This window comes from Portunus trituberculatus, chromosome 21 (genome assembly GCF_017591435.1).
Source record: "Portunus trituberculatus isolate SZX2019 chromosome 21, ASM1759143v1, whole genome shotgun sequence".
NCBI lineage: Eukaryota > Metazoa > Arthropoda > Malacostraca > Decapoda > Portunidae > Portunus > Portunus trituberculatus.
Genome location: NC_059275.1, coordinates 4,546,875 through 4,559,374, shown reverse-complemented (window position 1 = coordinate 4,559,374; position 12,500 = coordinate 4,546,875).

The window sequence follows — 12,500 nt, the reverse complement described above, 5'->3', positions numbered from 1 at the left end:
ACGTTTTTTATTTTTAGCTTTTTTTTTTTTTTTTTACCAGAACACATATTTTTTTTCTATACATAACTATTTTCTGGTCGTTGTGTACAGTAAAGGCTTTCTTGTTACTCCTTATGTGTTTGTTTACGTGATTTATGTGGCATGTCCTGTGGTTTTTTTCCTATTTAGGTTGAAAACTGACTAAGAACGTCTATCTTTATTCAATTTCTTCATTTGTTTTTGGTATTTTCCTCCATTTTTGTTTCTTTTGTTGTTTTACTTTTTTGTATTTGCATTAGAGTACCTCGGCTTCCCAACAAGTTTTATTTTAGTTCTGTTGTGGACCGGTGTGTTTGTTTTTCATTATTTTTTAGCCACACACACACACACACACACACACACACACACACACACACACACACACACACACACACACAGTTGGGTCTCTAGTTTGCACTTTTCCTTGACACATTTCCACGTGTCCATAGATTTAGTGTGTGTCGCGCGTCTCGTAAATCTTCAGCCTCGCCCATGATGGATTACACGATGCTTTGTTTTCATTTGCCTCTCTTCCTGCGTCTCTTTTTGTTGGTTGTTTCTATTTCGTTATTTATTCATTTATTTATTTATTCATTTATTTATTCATTTGACTGATACACAATACTGTTTTTTTTTATATCAAATTGTGTTTATTTTCAATTTACTAGTAAGTAATTTAGTTTAAGAATATTTTTTGTTGTGTTTGTGTTTCTTTATTTGTTTATGTATTTCGGGGATACACACTGCCTTTCGGTATTAATTGTCTGTTTTCCAGTATTCAGTTTAATTTACTGATCCGTCTTTTATTTTTAAAATGATTTTATTTTGTTTTGCTTCCGAGCATGATGTTTGGTAATTTTGTGCTTCTTTAGTTTCTTTTTATTACGCTTACCTTATTATTCATATTTGTATATTAATATTTTAGCTTTTTTTTATGTACTAATTTTTTTGCACCTCGTTTTCTCTGTTTGTCGTTGTGTCAGTTCAACTTCCTTTTTATTTTATTGCTTTCTTGAATGTTTTCATGTAATTCAAATACATTCCTTGCAGCAACACTATAATTCTACAGTTATTCTGTATATATATATATATATATATATATATATATATATATATATATATATATATATATATATATATATATATATATATATATATATATATATATATATATATATATATATATATATATATATATATATATATATATATATATATATATATATATATATATATATATATATATATATATATATATATATATATATATATATATATATATATATATATATATATATATGTATTATACATTATTTTCATACTTGTAGTATATTTCCTCCAATGGCAAAACTGCAGGGAAATCCGTTTAATACTGTTTCCCTTTTATTTAATTCTACATTGCCCGAGAAATAGTTATTAATTTATTTAACTTTTTTTTTCATTCCTTTACCTTGTCAGTACAGAAAAGTGTGTTTGATACATTTTTCATAGGTTTTCGTAGTATTTCCAATTTTATTCCATTTTCCATTAATATTCCAGGAAAATGTATACGATACTTTTTCTTTTTTCCTTTATTTCCGGCAAGGTATCGCACTTTTTGTCTGACCTTTTATTTTTCCTTTTAGGTTAACATTCTTCGTGTGTCAGGCATGGAATGCGAAGAGAGGAAAAATTTCAGAGCACGAATATTGTACACACACACACACACACACACACACACACACACACACACACACACACACACACACACACACACACACACACACACACACACACACACACACACACACACACACACACACACACACAACAAAGACAGATCGACTGCTGATTTTACTTTGCTGACACGGACACAGTCATATACGTACGTGTGTGTGTGTGTGTGTGTGTGTGTGTGTGTGTGTGTGTGTGTGTGTGTGTGTGTGTGTGTGTATGTTTTATCTGTACTGCACCTTCCTATTGAATGCAATTGTTTCTTATTATCTACACACACACACACACACACACACACACACACACACACACACACACACACACACACACACACACACACACACACACACACACACACACACACACACACACACACACACACACACACACACACACACACACACACACACACACACACACACACACACACAGAGAGAGAGAGAGAGAGAGAGAGAGAGAGAGAGAGAGAGAGAGAGAGAGAGAGAGAGAGAGAGAGAGAGCGCCATCCCAGCATACCAGAATGTTGTGTTGGAATGGACATCAAGCTAATCTATTTTGGGACAAATATTGGTTCTGCTCCATCTACTGACTGGCACGAGGAAGTTATTGCCACTGCTGACTGACTGACTGACTGACTGACTGACTGACGAACTGATTGACTGATTGACTGACTGAGTAGTGAGTGTATGATTGATGAACTGATTATTTGATTATTGGACAGCGTGAGTATTGTATTGAGTAATTGTTTGATGGAATGATTGATTGCCTTTTTACTCATCAATTCAATGGTTAGTTCTGGATGCATTGAATAACTAGGTAGATGAATGAATAACTCTCTCGTAACTCATGGACTTGGTTAATTTTGTACGGCTGAGTGTCTGCCACCGTGGACACATGGTTGAGAGGATGAGTAACGGATTGACTGACACTGCATGGCTGAATGACTGTTTGGAATGTTGACTGACTGGAGGGCAAACACTTTGATTGACTGGCCGCCCGTCTGGCTGTCTATATAACTGACACATTGGAAGTATATTTTTTCTGTGTAATAACGCCATTAATCCAGAGAGAGAGAGAGAGAGAGAGAGAGAGAGAGAGAGAGAGAGAGAGAGAGAGAGAGACTGAAGGAGATTGTTAAATTAAGTACGTTTAGGTTCTTAGATACATTTATTGACCACACAACCATAACATATATCATAAGAAATTATTGAACAAATTCCACTTTCTTTTAAAAATGGTTTTCATCCACACTTTACCTAAATATTTGTGTCTTTTTCTCTGAACTTTCAACTTGTGATTCATTTTTAGAAATAACAGGTGCGAATCATTTTATCATTCCTAAGTTACCTCAGCTTACCAGTTCAAGTGAAGCATGTTCTTGTTTAATTACAAGCTTAGCACTACTATTTCGTCCCCATCCAAGAATCGTGACAGGAGAACACGCCCTTGCTAAGGAACGCTCGAGTCTCCTGACACCAGACGCTTCATCACCCTCACGTCGTTTAGTTTTCAGTCGTAAAGTCGCTTGGATGTCCTGGTAACATGCACCGGGAGTTTCGCGTCTGTCTTACAGTGAGATTACAGATTTTTTATTGCGGTGGAGGAGCATCAAGTAAAGACCACCAAAGAAGGAGGATGTGAAGTTTTATGTCACCATTACTCTTATTTTCAGGAGAACTTGATAAATAGGATAGTAAAACAAGTAACGCAGCTCATTTACTGTGTTCACTTTCTCGTGTGGTATACGTGCTAATGGTGTTACCTTTATGCTGAGGATAAGGAATGATATACTAAACGTCTTTCCTCCGTCAGTGTGTTTATGTGCAGTCTGTAATCTTTGTGCTAAAACTCTAAAATGGTTTGAAAAAAAATGTGATTCTGCCTGTAATCTTGCAAGTGTTATGGAGAATTACTGAATGTGAATGTTATGCTTCTCTTTCATTTTTTTACAACATTCCGAGGAGGAGAGCTCTGATGCGCACTTCACTCACGTTTAAAGAGGACGCCGCTACCACACACTCCTTTGTCTCCAGCAATCTAAGTTTCAAAAGTGCTGACTCGAGGCTGCCTCCACTAACACACGATACTGGGACACAGGATTAAACATGTAGATTACTTTGCATGACTCTCTACTTTCACGTATTTTTCTTTTAAGTACGTAAGGACATGTTGTAGTGGCGGGAATACTAGACAGGAAGAGACACACCTTATTTTGTTATGTGGAGAGTAAATTATCATAAGTATTTCTTCCTTTTATTCTTCTTTTATTTTTTATGGGCATTAATTGAGCAGGACATATATATCAACTAAATATGATAACAAAGTACGTGTAAATTCTTCCGTAGCTTCTTCAGATAAGTTTGTTTCTTCTCATTTGTTGACGTGAGTATAGTGAAGCGTAACCTGTTTCGTACATGTTAGTTTTTTTTTATTATGTTATTTTTTTCGTTTCTTTCTGTCTTCTTCCTTACCTTTTTCTTACATATTTACTTAATTTTATTCTTTAATCTCATTTCTTCCCTCCTACCATTAATCATTTTCCATCCATTCTTCCTTCTTTCTGTCCTCTATATCTTTCTCTTCTCCCTTTCTGTCTTCCTTCCTCCCTTTCTTTATTTTTCCATTTATTCTTCCTTCTCTCTTCCAGTATCTTATATTAATTCTTCTTTTACACATGACAGTGCCAGCTTGGAACAATTACACAAATGTTTATATAAAATCACGTGGCTCTCTCTTTACTTTATTTAATTTGTCTCATTAAAGGGGGATTGTGTAAAATGTGTACACTAGAAAATACATAGCGTGTCGAGTTGCATTCAGTATTATATTCTCCCGTACCTGTGCTATAGGAATCAGTGTATGTGTATGTATGTATGTATGTATGTATGTATGTATGTATGTATAAATGCTTGTTCATTCATTTCTTTCCTCGGTCAAGCAGTGCGATGGACATCACTCACGCGGGTGTTTGTGTAGAATTTGTTAAGTTACGAATGTTTATGTTACGACCCATAGCAGTGTTGTGGCAAAAGGACACACACACACACACACACACACACACACACACACACACACACACACACACACACACACACACACACACACACACACACACACACACACACACACACACAAGCACAGTCACGTTTTCATCACTAGAGAGAGAAGAAAAAAGACTATTTGAACGCAGATGTTGTAAGTGAAACATGATTCGTGGAGTCCGTAGAGTTGTGCGCAGTTTGTGACTTCGCCAGTGGAAGTGATTCTTTCCTTTCCTCTTCATCTTTGCTACTACTACTACTACTACTACTACTGCTACTACTTCTATTGCTATTACTATTATTTTCACTGTTTTTACAACTATTACTATATTATTATTACTACTAGTATAGTACTGCTACTGCTGCTGCTACTACTACTACTACTACTACTACTACTACTACTACTACTACTACTACTACTACTACTACTACTACTACTACTACTACTGCTAATACTATTACCCCTGCAACTACTAGTACGTATTATTATCAAAATTATTATTATTATTATTATATACTTTTTATTATCATTATTATTATCATTATAATTTTGTCATTATCATAATCATTATTATTGTAATTCTTTGTGTGTGTGTGTGTGTGTGTGTGTGTGTGTGTGTGTGTGTGTGTGTGTGTGTGTGTGTGTACACGCGCATGTATGTGAGTGTGCGTGTATCCTTGCCATCAATATCATGCTTTTAGACCTTCACCAAGCCAAACTTAAACAAGCCACTTTGTATGTACATGGAGTATTAACTTTTAACACAACACATCAAACTTCCCCACTCTCATCTCACACCGAGGATGTACGTATAAGTCTTTATAATGCCAAGGTGAAAGTGATCCTGCTAACATGTTCCTTCTCTTCTCTTCCTCAGGTGAGCGGGACGAGCGAGAACAGGTGTGCCACGGTCAGAAGCTCAGGTAAAGAAGAAAAATATTGATTGATCGATTTTCATTTATCTACAGTATTTCACATGTCTAAAAGGTTTGAAATTATTGGAAGTGGTAAGAAATAAAAAAAAAACGATGATTCCACTGAAAAAAAAGGGAAGGATGAATAAAGAAAATAGGAGGAAGGTCAATACGGAAGGAAAAAGGGAAGACGAGAGGAAGAAAAAGAAGGGAAAAAAAAGATGGTGAAGATGGAAATGAGGCTGAAGGAAGGGTATATGGATAGAGACAAAAAAAACATTAGAAAGACAAAAAAAACGGTGATAAGAGATAAGAGAGAGAGAGAGAGAGAGAGAGAGAGAGAGAGAGAGAGAGAGAGAGAGAGAGAGAGAGAGAGAGAGAGACAACAGAAAATGAGATGCATGATACTACAGTCAATGAAAAATGAAGCAAATTAATTGATGCACTTAAATCACAAGTCACTAATTAGCTGAATTTTTTTGTATAAATTAATTTGAGTAAGGGAAGAATTGGTGTCTTACGTGAAGATGGAATGACACACTAACTTTCTCTCTCTCTCTCTCTCTCTCTCTCTCTCTCTCTCTCTCTCTCTCTCTCTCTCTCTCTCTCTCTCTCTCTCTCTCTCTCTCTCTCTCTCTCTCTCTCTCTCTCTCTCTCTCTCTCTCTCAATACGAATACCTGAATGCTAATTAAGAAAAATATAATGACTGAATGAACTTTACTTTTCCAGAATTCCAGAGAGAGAGAGAGAGAGAGAGAGAGAGAGAGAGAGAGAGAGAGAGAGAGAGAGAGAGAGAGTAGGTAAGGGTGCGTGGGAGAGGGTGAGAGTGAGGTGAGGTGAAGCAAATGAGAGAGACGCGTGAAGGTGACAGGTAGGGAGGGAGAGGGAGGGAGAGCGAGCGAGTGTGGAGCATTATGTGGTAATTGGTTGAATGGGGAGAGAGAGAGAGAGAGAGAGAGAGAGAGAGAGAGAGAGAGAGAGAGAGAGAGAGAGAGAGAGAGAGAGTGTGTGTGTGTGTGTGTGTAATTCTTTTGTGTAAAAATTGTATAATCTTTTTATTAATTATTAACGTGTTTTTTGTTAGAGGATTTATAAGTTTCATGAAATACCTTCTTGGTTTTTTTTTTTTGTGTACTTTTGTTTGACTCTCTTCCCTTATTTATGTAATGTTATATTTATTTTTCTTTCCTTTTTTTCCTTCTTTCTTTCATTTTTCTTTCATTTCTCTATAATCCCTTCTAACCATTTTCTTTTTTTCTTTTTTGCTTTTTTCCTTTATTCCTTCCTTCTATTTTCTCTATTTCTCTATTTCGTCCTTCTGCTTTTTTTTTCAATTTTTCCTTCATTTCTTGCATCCTTACTTATATCCTGTTTTTCCTGCTTTTCTTTTCTTCTTTCATTCACTCATCCTTTACATAAATGCATCTTTATTCCTTAGTCCCTTTATTTCGCTTTTCACTAATCACTTCTTTGTTTTTTATCTTTTTTCCTACTTCCCATCATTGTTCTATTTCTAATTTTCTTTTTTTCTTTCCCCTTTCATTTACTCTTTCCGTTTACACTTATGCATTCTCCCCTTATTCTTCCATATCCTTTTCTTTCTCTTTCTTTCCTCTCTCTCCATCCCTCTTTCTCTCCCTCCTTTCCCTCTCCCTCCCTTTCTCTCCTTCCATCCATCCATTTTTCCTTGTTTCCTTCCTAACGTACATTATTTATTTTTTCCCTCCCGTTTTCTTCCTCCCCCTGAAAATGAGATTCCATGTTGATTCTTTTCTGGTACGCCAAGACTCGCTCAGAGGTCGTGGTGTCCCTTTGTATTTCGGCAGAGAAGCGTAAAATTAGGCTTCTTCCAGTACTCGTTCATGTCCGAGTTTCAAATAATTTCGTCACTTCTCGTTATTCTTCGACTCAAGGAAAAAAAAAGTAGAATAAAGGGCTAAATATTGAAGTTTCTCTATTACGTTTCTCTGTTGATTTTTTTTTGAGTACTTTTTTTCATTATTTCAAATTTTTTTCCCTAATATTTTCGCTGGTTAGGTTAGGTTAAGTGAGGTTAGGTGAGATTAGGTCACATTAGGTTACGTTACTTTAGGTCTTGTTAGGTAAGATTGCAGAACAAGTCATATTAGGTAACGTTAGCTTAACCTTTCCAATATTGAACACATTTTTTACCTTGAGATTTATGTACGATTAGACCATTTTATTGACATTAGGAAAGGTCTATGGAGGTCAGAAGATTAATCGCCACGGTGTTCACTACTTTAATACCCCCACATAAGTTTCTAAAAAGTATAAAACCGCCAAAAAGTAAGCAGAATGAATATAGAAACGCGTCATGGTACTGAAGGGGTAAAGTTTTGTTGTCGGCCTTGACATATCGAAAGCCTTCGATAGAGTCTGGCACAAATCTTTAATTTCTAAACTACCCTCCTACGGATTCTATCCTTCTCTCTGTACCTTCATCTCCAGTTTCCTTTCCGATCGTTCTATTGCTGCTGTAGTAGACGGTCACTGTTCTTCCCTAAAACTATCAACAGTGGTGTTCCACAGGGTTCTGTCCTATCACCCACTCTCTTTCTATTATTCATCAATGATCTCCTAAATCTGACTCAATGCCCTATCCACTCCTATGCTGATGATACCACCCTGCATTATTCAACAGCGTTCAACAGACGCCCAACCCAACAACAATTAAATGACTCAAGGCGAGATGCTATAGGACGCCTAACTTCTGATCTTTCACTTGTTTCTGATTGGGGCAGAGAAAACCTGGTTTTGTTCAATGCCTCAAAACTCAATTTCTACAACTATCTACTCGACATAACCTTCCAGACAACTATCCTCTCTTCTTCAATAACACTCAACTTCCCTCTCCTCTACATTAAACACACTCGGTCTATCCTTCACTAAAAATCTAAACTGGAAATTTCACATCTCTACTCTTGCTAAATCAGCTTCCAAGAAGTTAGGTGTCCTATGGCGTCTTCGTCCATTTTTCTCCCTCCCAGCTGCTTGCTCTGTACAAGGGCCTTATCCGCCCGTGTATGGAGTATGGCTCTCATGTCTGGGGATCCACACACAGCTTTACTAAACAAGGTGGAATCTAAAGCTTTTCGTCTTATCAACTCTTCTCCTCTAACTGACTGTCTTGATTCTTTAAGTCACCGCCGCAATGTTGCATCTTTATCTGTCTTCTACCGCTGTTTTCATGCTGTCTGCTCTTCTGAACTTGCTAACTGCATGCCTTCCCCTCCTGCGGCCTCGCTGCACAAGACTCTCTACTTCTTCTCATCCCTATTCTGTCCATCTTCCTAATGCAAGAGTTAACCAGTATCTTCACTCCTTCATTCCCTACACTGGTAAACTCTGGAACTCTCTACCTGTGTCTGTATTTCCACCTGCCTATGACTTAAAAGAGGAGTGTCAAGACACCTCTTACGTTAACTGGACCCTCCTTTTAGATTGTTTTGTTTTTTCTCTTTCTACTTTCCTCTTAACAGGGCCTGGCAACCAGCGGGATTTTTTTTTTTCCAACACTTTGTTTGCCCTTGGCCAGTGCCCTTGTAATGTAAAAAAAAAAAAAAAAAAAAAAGGTAAAGTTAGAAAATGCCAAAATAGATCCCGTTAGCTTATTAGTATGCCAGGTGAAGTCACGGTAGAAAAGGTATCGTTAGGTCAGGTTGGGTGAAGTTAAATATGATCAGCAAAGGTTATTTTAGACAGGAGCAAGTTAGGTTACGTTAGATAAAGATTAGCCAGGCTGTGGTAATGGATGATAAGTAATGTCTGCCAAGCAAAGTTTATCTTTAGTTAAGTTTTATTTGGTAATATAAGATTAGATATTAGGATAGCTTTAGTATTAAATGAAGTTTTTTTAAGTGATGTCACATTAAGATAGTAACATATGAATATTGCCCCTCATATTATGGAAAAAAAGTGCATGAAACAAAACTCGACATAATTCATTCTCAACCAAGAGTATGTAAAAAATAGACAGATCCTAATACAGCTCTCCCACACACACACACACACACACACACACACACACACACACACACACACACACACACACACACACACACACACACACACACACACACACACACACACACACACACACACACTAAAACAAAAAAGGAGCACAAATCCGAGTATGAGACAATTTTCATTTCAACGGTTCTTTTCTGACGCAACAGTGTGACGTCAGAAGGAGGGCGTTAATTTATTACATTACGGAGGCTACAACCGTACTTAGGAGGAGGAAGAGGAGACACCACGAGGGATTAGCATCTTTGTGACGCCACGACTAAAGGATGACTGTCAGAGTGTGAGTGACGTGAGAGGGTAAGTGACGTGAGTGAGTGAGTGAATGAGTAGGCCTTTCTCTCTCTCTCTCTCTCTCTCTCTCTCTCTCTCTCTCTCTCTCTCTCTCTCTCTCTCTCTCTCTCTCTCTCTCTCTCTCTCTCTCTCTCTCTCTCTCTCTTTTCACACCTTTATCATTATCTTGTTTATAATTTTCATCATCACTTCGACTTTTATATCTCTTAAATCTTTTCACCACCCTCTCATTATCTCTCCTCATTATTCTTCCTCTCCTTACACCTCCTTTATTATACCTTCTAGTGCTCCCAGAATCTCTCTCTCTCTCTCTCTCTCTCTCTCTCTCTCTCTCTCTCTCTCTCTCTCTCTCTCTCTCTCTCTCTCTCTCTCTCTCTCTCTCTCTCTCTCTCTCTCTCTCTCTCTCTCTCTCTCTCTCTCTGAAATACAATGTTCCTCTAGTGACAGCATACTAAAGGGGAAAGAGAGAGAGAGAGAGAGAGAGAGAGAGAGAGAGAGAGAGAGAGAGAGAGAGAGAGAGAGAAAAAATTATAATATTCCTCCTCTCACCTTCCTTTCTTTAATTTTCTCATTTTTCCTCTTCCTCTTTTTCTCTCAGTTTTTCTTCTTATTCCTATTTTGCCGGTTTTTTTCCTGTTTTCTTATCTCATTTTTCTTTTTTCTCTCTTTCCTCAAAGATAATTAAGAGTGAGGAATGTCAGCCGCTGTCACTTTGTTGTCTGTTTGTCTCGCTTTTATTTCTGGTGCTATTTTTGGTGGCTCGAGAGAGAGAGAGAGAGAGAGAGAGAGAGAGAGAGAGAGAGAGAGAGAGAGAGAGAGAGAGAGAGAGAGAGAGAGAGAGAGAGTGATGATGACTGAGATGAATTAAAGAATTGGATGTGAAATGGAGAGGCAAGAATTAAATGACTAGAATAATGAGTGAGTGAGTGAAAAAAATTGAAAATAATGGAATGGTAATAATAAATAGAATAAGAAAATTAATAGGTAAAGCGATTAAAAAGAAATTTTTTTTTCTTTTCTTTTTTCGTCGCCACTACTGAAAGTCAAGGGTATTTTTAAACCCTTCTCGTTTCTCCTTTCTTTTTCTTTCCTTTCTTTTCAATTTCTCTTTTTTTGTTCCTCCGGGTCGCTCATTTCTTTAAAAGTCGCTCTGGGGACGTGACAAAATTTTCTACTAATGAGATGTTCCTCTTTACGCGAAAGCCAAGAAAAGAATAAAAAGAAATAAAGAAAAAACAAGCAGGAAGGAAGAAAGGGAAAGTTGAATACATTTGTCATCATTTCTTTTCTCCATGGCAACAGAGACATGGAATGCTGAGATGCTCTTCTATTATGAGTATTGAAGTGAGCTGCTTCTGGAATGAGTGCTACAAATGAATATTGTAGTATATGCATAAGAAGTGTAAGTAACACACACACACACACACACACACACACACACACACACACACACACACACACACACACACACCAGCAGACGACAAAGGAGGTGAATTACACACACACACACACACACACACACACACACACACACACACACACACACACACACACACACACACACACATCACGTAGTGTAGTGGTTAGCACACTTGGTTCACGACCGAGAAGGCCCGCGTTCGACTTACTGGCATGTTCAAGTGAATATGCAAGCCTCTTAATGTGTAGCCTCTGTTCACCTGTTCACCCAGCAGCAAGTAAGCACTGGAATTCGAGGGATTGTGGCCTCGCTCTCCCAGTGTGTGGAGTGCAATGTGGTCTCAGTCTTACCCGAAAATCGGTCTTTGATCTCTGATCTCGCTCGTAATTGGAAAGACCTGCTGAGTGATAAGAAGGCGATCGTGAATACACACACACACACACACACACACACACACACACACACACACACACACACACACACACACACACACACACACACACACACACACACACACACACACACACACACACACACACACTCACTCATTCTCTCTCTCTCTCTCTCTCTCTCTCTCTCTCTCTCTCTCTCTCTCTCTCTCTCTCTCTCTCTCTCCATCTTCTCTCTCTTCCCATCTCTGAATTTTACGCTTGAAAGGCTTATCTTCTCTCTCTCATGGCCTCTCTCTCTCTCTCTGAAAGGCTCTCTCTCTCTCTCTCTCTCTCTCTCTCTCTCTCTCTCTCTCTCTCTCTCTCTCTCTCTCTCTCTCTCTCTCTCTCTCTCTCTCTCTCTCTCTCTCTCTATTCGCACCTTATTTCACTTTTATTTGTTTTTTCTACCTTCACTTTGTTGTTCTCTGCTTATTTGCTCATATTTTATCATCTATACTATTCCTACTATTATTGTTATTATTGGTGTGATTTCTGTTGCTACTACTACTACTACTACTACTACTACTACTACTACTACTACTACTACTACTACTACTACTACTTTACGATGACCACTACCAATACCTCCAGTACCACCATTACCACCACCACCACCACCACCA